We start from the raw sequence: 8,396 nt of genomic DNA on the forward strand, positions 1-8,396 counted from the left end.
CTTTACCTTCTCTGAAGAAGGCAGGGAAAGTCTCTGAGGGGACTGGTACACTTGGGAGGTGAGAGGGACAGAGCAGAAATGCTTGAAAATCTCCGGGATCAGATGCTAGAACTGAATACTGTTCCAATGTCATTTCTATTCCTTCTGTTATGCATTTAAAAACATTATGCCAAGGGGAGCCTGGGTGGCGCAGTCGGTTAAGCGTCCGACTTCAGCCAGGTCACGATCTCGCGGTCCGGGAGTTCGAGCCCCACGTCAGGCTCTGGGCTGATGGCTCAGAGCCTGGAGCCTGTTTTCCATTCTGTGTCTCCCTCTCTCTCTGCCCCTCCCCCGTTCATGCTCTGTCTCTCTCTGTCCCAAAAATAAATAAGCGTTGAAAAAAAAAAATTAAAAAAAAAAAAAAAACATTATGCCAAGAAAGGGTGCATGGGATTCACCAGGAGGCCAAAGGGGTCCATGGCACAAAAAGGATTAAATAGCCTAATCCACAATGGGTCTACCAGGTAATTTGCCACCCTGGAGGGTGAAAGATAATCTAAAAGGCATCATGGTGTCCACCGAGGATTTCTGCTGCTTGCATAATTCAGATCTTCGTGCAACTCAAAGATCTTTTTGCTCCCTCAGCTCCTTTGGGTGTTAGTATATGTCCTACCGGCACCCTGTAATTGGCTTTGAGTAAGTAGTTGAAACAATGTCACACCACAATGTCAATACGCTCTGAAAATCCATGTTTCCCAATCTGTAAAATGGGGTAAGAATTGTGTAACCAGTGAGAACTGAGGAGGTGACTACATAAAATAAACACAGAACATGTTTGCACATTGCCTGTCAAAGTAAATACATGTTCAATAAAAATGTCCATGTATTTTGCATTCCTATATTGAAATGTTTCTCCTTCTAAACTTAAAGCCTTGAAATTAAGGCAAACTCTATGTTCATGCAAATTTCCAAGAAGAGAAATAAGATCAGCTCTGGCAGCACAGATAAGCTACTGTTTTGTTCAGTTATGAGCTGGTTCAGTTTTGTTCTATGAGGATGGTTCTAGACAAAATGCACAAGAGATTAGAGACCTATTTTCCTACTGTTTTTGTAATGCCTCTTAAATTCTCTCTTCTTTATACAAACTGTATTATATATAGTATATATATGGTTTTTTTAATGCTTATTTATTTTTGAGAGAGCACGAGCAGGGGAGGGGCAGAGGGAGAGGGAGACAGAATCTGAAGCAGGCTCCAGGCTCTGAGCTGTCAGCACGGAGTCTGAAGCAGGGCTCGAACTCAGGAACCGCGAGATCATGCCCTGAGCCAAAGTCAGAGGCTTAACCGGCAGTCACCTAGGCGCCCCAAAACTGTATTATATTTAAACTGAAATTCAACTGCTTGAAAAAAGAAATTTCATCAAAACCCATTACCTAGGAAGTATTTTCAAACATCTTCAAGGAATCCCATTATAAAGGCGTGCTTTGATGAAGCTGCAATGCTTCAATGTTTCAATGCTATGTTAAATGCTACGTAAATGTTATGTAAATGGCATTTTGTGAAATAGGAGATATAAGGCCAGAAATTCAAATTGCACGTACTGCATATGTTTAAAAGTGTGTTTATCTACTAAACTCGGAAGGTAAGCACACATACATTTGGCTATGTTGAGGTTTATGCACATGTTTACTTTATTACAGTTTATGAAGGAAAGAAGCAAATAGCTTTTATTTTGTGCAGCCTCAGAGAAACCTAGAAAAGGCTTGGAGAAAGGTCTAAAAGGGCCTGTTCTCCTTCAGGACTTGCCTATTTTAATAGGCCATCCTGTTTCCTTTGTGAAAACACTCTCTAGAGAACTTCCAACAACATGACAGCTGAAGCTCCTGGCCTCAAACATGGGAATTCTGGGCAAAATATACCAAAATAGTCTTAAATATAGAGTTTAGCTGAAAATAAAGGAAGAGTATGCACCAGATTTCAGAAAGGGAAGATAGAATGAAAGCCAGAGACGCAAGCACAAGGGGTATCTTTAGAAGGGTTTGACTACCCCCTCCCCCCGCCAACACTCCCCCAGGCCGAATTTCTCGGTGGAGGAACTTCCCTCCTTTAGAGTAATCCTCCTGGCCTCACTCATTCACACACTCCTTCTCAGGAGATGTGTGATTTAAATGGCTGATGAGTTTGAGAACAGGAACTATTAGATACGCCCAGATCAACCCCTTCTGGCTCCTCCTACTTGTAGAAAATACACATTTTTATCTGCCCTAGTTTATGTAGTAAACTCCAGAGCGTGGGCTGTGGGACTGGAATTGAGACTTTTTACTGCTGCCTGTGCCTGGAGGGCAAGTTTGGTTTCAGGCAGTGTTGTAATTCTTTGGTTGCCTCTGCTTCATTGTAATAAAGGGGAAATGCTAATTTCCATTGTCAGACTTCAGCGTGTATCTAAATGGATTTGGAGCTCAGAGCTCATGGATTCAGAGCACTGGTGAGGAAGAGAGGAATAATATATTTGGAGCTTCCTGAAATCCAAACAGACTGACGCCCCAGGGGCTGGGGCTGGGGTTCTAATACTCACACAAGGACTGAAGACTTGGTATTGGGCCATAGTTGGTGGGAGGTTGGACAGGGGACACCCTCATAAAGCCTGGATCCCTCCAGCTCTGCCCCTTCCATTCCAAGTAAACCAGAAAAATCTCCAGGCTGTAGACCATGGGGCCCTCAAGGAAGCTCATGCTTTTCCTGAAGCCTTAAGTAGAAAGAAATAAAAAGACAGCTGGGAGAAACCAAACTCCGAGTGTAGGCCAGAGATGTGACCTAAATTTATGTCATCTGCCCTGTATGGGAGCCACAAAGAGAGAAATTAGCACCAGATCTGATTCAGGACCACTGAAACCCCTGAGATCCTGCCAGAATTAGAGACAGGGACACTTTCACAAGAAGGACACATGGTATTACCCAGGAGAATTACCGAGGTGTGGGACAACACCCACAGAAGATACATGTACAATAAATGAGTTACGAAGATCTGAGGAAACAACTCTCCATGTGAGAGAGTTAGCAGATGTGCAAACAGGATTACCAGAACCAAAAAACTACAGATAACAACAGGCCAATATGAGTAATTTTCAATATGCATTTATGACAACTAAATAAAAGAAGGTCTAGAAATGGAACACTAAGAAAAAAAATAAATCTGAAAGAGAAGCTTCTGCAAATGAAAAATACAATAGTCACTAAAATTAGAACAGGTAAAATTGTTCAAGAGAAATAAAGGGATAGATAAAAAGGCGGCTATGAGGCAATTCTCCAGAAAGCAACACAGAGATAGAAAGAAATGGAAAAGGTGAAGATTAAGTAAGAGACATGAAGAATACACTGAAAAGTTAAAACATTTCTGACTGGAGTTCCAAAAGAAGAGAAGGGAGAGGTTAGAGATGGGATGGACAGGTGGGGAAGAAATAGACAAATGGACAAATAAAACAAAGTGGAACTCAAATCCCAAAGAGCAAAAACCTAAAACAGGGAGGGTGAGTTCAGAGTTTTATTTATAGGAGGTAAACAAGAGATATTGATTAGTTTTAGTCTATTGCGCATGTTAAAATTTAATGGAATGAATTCTCAAAACACAAACCAATAAAGTAGGCAAAAGGTTTAAACCAACAGCTCACCAAAGAAGATATATCAGTGGCAAATAAGAACATGAAAAAAATATTCATCATCATTTGTCAGTAGGGTAATTTAATTTAAAATAAGAGCATGGGACTCTTGATTTTGGGGTCATGAGCTCGAGACCCACCCTGGGTGTAGAGATTACCTAAATAAATGAAAACTTTAAAATAAAATAAAATCACAGTGAGGTACCACTATACACTTATCAGAATGGCTAAAACTAAAAAGATTGATCAAAGCAAGTGCTGGCAAGGATGTGGAAGCAATAGAACACTCATACCCTGCTGGCAGAATGGAAATGATACAAGCATTTTGGAAAACTGACAATTTCTTTAATACACCTACCATAGAATCCAGGCATTCCACTTCCTAGGTATATACCCGAAAGAAAAAAAATAGCACTGTCCGTATATAGACTTGTACACATATGTTCACAGCAGCTTGATTTGTGGTAGCCCAAAACTGAAAAACAAAAAACAAAAAACCCACAAATGTCCTTCAAGAGGTGAATTGATTTTATCACAACACATTGTGATATACCCATCAATGAATTACTCAGCAATAAAATGTTAAATGATTAAAATGTGTATATATGAGTGTGTGTGCTTATGCATTTGTAATATTGTGTATATATTTATATAATGGAATGCACGCAATTTAGCATAAATAATTTTAGAGTAAGGTATCACGATACCTGTGATTTACATTCAAAGAGTTCAATAAAATAATTGTGCAATATTTATGATGTGATAAACTGGGTAATTGTAAGAAAGAGAAGCAAAAGCGACAAAATATAAACAACTGATGAATTTAGGGGAAAGATAAACATTTTTTTTTGTTGTTCTATTCCTTCAGCTTTTCTGCACATTTAAAATTATTCAAAATAGTAACTTTGAGAAAACCCAGCTATATATGTGTTTACAGGAGAAATAACTAAAATATAATGACACAGAAAATGACAGGTATGAAAGGTATGGAAAACATACACAAGAAAACCCTAAACAAAAAGGAGTTTGTATGGCTCTAAAAATATCAAACAAAATAGAATTTAAGGCAAGGAAAAAAAAATAGGATTTCGTGGGATAATGATAAAGGACAGAACTCTTCAGGAATTCTGAATGCTTAAATTTATATTTATATAATTCACAACATAATCTCAAATATGTAAAGCAAAAAAATGTCATCAGTACAAGGAGAAATCAGCAAATTCACAATCACAGTGGAACATTTTAAGGCTCTTTTCTAGGAAATTGATTGGTAAAGCAGACAAAAAATTGGCAAAGAGATGGAACACTAGCATATAATTCATATGCTTGATCTAAAGGACATTTATAGAACCCCATACCCAATAGCCAGAATACCCGTATAATTTGCAAACTCTCATTAAACATTCATTAAAATTGATGATCCTGTAAGCCACAGAAGATATTTTCAACAAACACTAAAGAATATATATCATTCTCTGATGACAATGCAAAAACAAAAGAAAAAAAGAAAGAAAAAATAGCCAATCCCTGCCCTCACATATTTGAAAAATAAAAAAACAAAACAAATACATACTTATTCTAGGAGCCTAGCCAGCAGTTAATCCCCCACATCAAATTCCTTTCTGCCTAAAACACCTAGAGAAGAGTTGTTTTCTGTAATTATTCCTGGGTGACATCTTACTCATAGATTAGGATATTTAATTTTTTTAAGAAGAGCATTTCCATTGTTACGGAACCAGGCTGGAACACTGGTGGAAAAACCAAGCGGCACTCGGAGATCTTGGTGGATCGATTTATTTAACACCAGCAGGCTCAGAGGAGACCGTTTCTCCAAAGATCCGAGCTCTGAATGAAGGGGGTGAAGGGTAATTTATAGTTGTCAGCTTCCACATCTGTGGTGGGTTTTTGCACGCGGGGCAAACAGGGCAAGAAGAACCCAGAAGAGGGGTCTCCAAGCTAGAGACCAGAGCTTGTTTTAGTCCCCTCGGCCATCTTATGGTGTAAAACTTTATTTTCCCAACACTATCAATTCAAACTATAAATCCAATGAAATTTAAGCAAAAATCCATTAAGAGTGTTCAAAGAACTTAACACACCTATTCTAAACTTCTCAAGAAAGGTATCTGTTAGGATGTCCCTGGAACCACAGTGGAGGGGACGGCCATCTTGTCAGCGCAACCCAACGGAAAGCCCCAAGCGGTGCGCCAGAACGAACTGAAGGTCAACCAATCACCGAGCGACAGGACGACCTGGCGCGAAAAAGGGCCCACCCGGACCTAAACCCTGAACCGCTGCAGCTTAAAAACCCTACCCCACCACACCCTGGCGTGACTTCCTTGACTCTCACTCCCTGAGTCACGAACCTCGCCCGGTACCTTAGTTCCCAATAAAGCGTTTGACTGCTAAAATTTTTTTAGCCTCTAACTCCTATCTTTACCGTGCCCAGCGGCTGACCCTAACAGTATCAAGCAGTTTGAAAAAGTAGGAAAGTACCTTTCTGAGGTGGGGGGGGGAGAAAACTTGCCTTATCAGATATTAGGATCAATAATAAAGAAAATACTGTTATACTGACTCAGGTCTAGGAAAAATAAATAATTGAACAGCTTTCCTTCTAGAAACAAATCCATGTGAGAGGGAATGGATAATTTAAAAATATAGTATTGGAAGCATTACATAGTGACAGATGGTAGCTACACTTGTGAGCAGAGCATTATGAAAAGACTTGTCAAACCACTATGTTGTACCCTTGAAACTAATGTAATGTTGTTTGTCAACTATACTACAATAGTGAAATATGGTAAAGAAAAAATGGTATTGGAACAGGGGACTATCCTTATACAAAAATGAATTTCCATTATCATGTCACATAAAAATGTAAACTCCAGATGTATAAAGACTTAACTGCATAAGGCAAAATGTTGAAATTTGCAGAAGACAATATAAAAGTAAATAAACCTTTATGACCCAAGAGTTAAGAAAAGGTTTCTTAAAGACATAAAACAGCAGAAACCATAAAATAACATTTCAATTAGAAAGCAAAAACCCCTGTTCAATTATACACTATAGATAAATCAAAACCCAACACACAGATTGGTAGAAGGCATTTGGTACATTGACAACAAAAAAATCAATATTGGTGATATGCATGGAACTCCTATATATCAATAAGAAAAACCCAGATAATGCAGCTGAAAATATGAACAGAGAAAAAAACCCAAATGGCATATAAACACATGAAAAGTTAACTTCCATAGTAAGTGGGGGAGATGCAAAATAAATCACACCATTTCATAGCTATTAGATTGTCAAGAACTTAAAAATTAGAAGTTGGTAGGGTATCTGGGTGGCTCAGTCGATTGAGTGACCAACTTCGGCTCAGGTCATGATCTCACAGTTTGTGAGTTCCAGCTCCACATAGGGCGAGCTGCTGTCAGCACAGAGTCTGCTTGGATCCTCTGTCCCAATCTCTCTCTGCCCATCCCCTGCTCATGCACTCTCTTTCTCTCAAAAATTAACATTAAAAATTTTCTTTTAATTAGAAGTTGGTAAATATACAAGGAAATGAAAACTGTCATAAAATGTTCTAGGTAAAATATAAATGATAGTTTGAAAAACAACCTGGAAAGACCTATTAAAATTGACTATCCATATGCTACTTGGCTCAGCAGTCCATTTTGATGGGTATACCTGAGGGAACCACTAATAAATATGTAAATAGGCACAGTGTTCCAGTAGCAAAAAATTGGAAACAACACAAAATATTCTCCAAACACAGAATAAATAAAGTGTGGTATATCCATTATATAGCTTTTGAAACAAACAAACAAAAATCTACTTGGGGGCACCTGGGTGACTCAGCAGGTTAAGGGTCCGACTCTTGATTTCAGCTCAGATCATGATCTCATGGTTCATAGGATTGAGCCCCACATTGGGCTCTGCACTGACAGCATGGAGCCTGCTTGGGATTCTCTCTCCACCCCCCTTCTCTGCCCCTCCCCTGCTGGCTTGCACCTGCATGTGCATGCGCTCTCTCTCTCTCTCTCTCTCTCTCTCTCTCAGTAAATAAACATTTAATAAAAAGAATCTACTTGTCTGTGGTAGACAAATCTTGAAAACACTCTTGAATGAAGAAGACAAGTTGCAGAAGGATGTACAGAATAAGATATTTTATATTTATAGCATTTAGTAGTGTTTAGTCTGTAAACATCAAAATGTAACTGGGAAGGATTCATGTTAACATCAAGAGTAGCTGTTCCTCAAGAGTAGCCATTCCATTTTATTTCTTTAAAAAATTATGATGCAAATAAGTCACGATATTAGTGTATATGCTGGGTAGTGGGTTCATGAATGTTATATTCTCTGCACTTTCCTATATATTTGAAATTTGTGTAATGTAAACAAATTAAAGAAATAATTCTAGAGGCACCTGGGTGGCTCATTCAGTTAAGTGTCTGACTTCAGCTTAGGTCATGATCTCACGGTTTGTGAGTTCGAGCCCCACATCAGTCTCTGTGCTGACAGCTCAGAGCATGGAGATTGCTTCGGATTCTGTGGCTCCCTTTCTCTCTGACCCTCCCCCACTCTCTCTCAAAAATAAGATATTTAAAAAATAATAAAAAAGAAATAATTCCAATAAATATATAATACTATAGTTCCCATTAAAAATAGCAGAAGGAAAAGAAAAACACTATTCTGGAATACCATGTAAAATGAGCGAATGAATAATGAATGTTCACAAATGCCTAACTTTGCACAGAGAACA

Source organism: Puma concolor, chromosome E1 (assembly GCF_028749965.1).
Source record: "Puma concolor isolate L17-30 chromosome E1, mPumCon1.1.hap2, whole genome shotgun sequence".
NCBI lineage: Eukaryota > Metazoa > Chordata > Mammalia > Carnivora > Felidae > Puma > Puma concolor.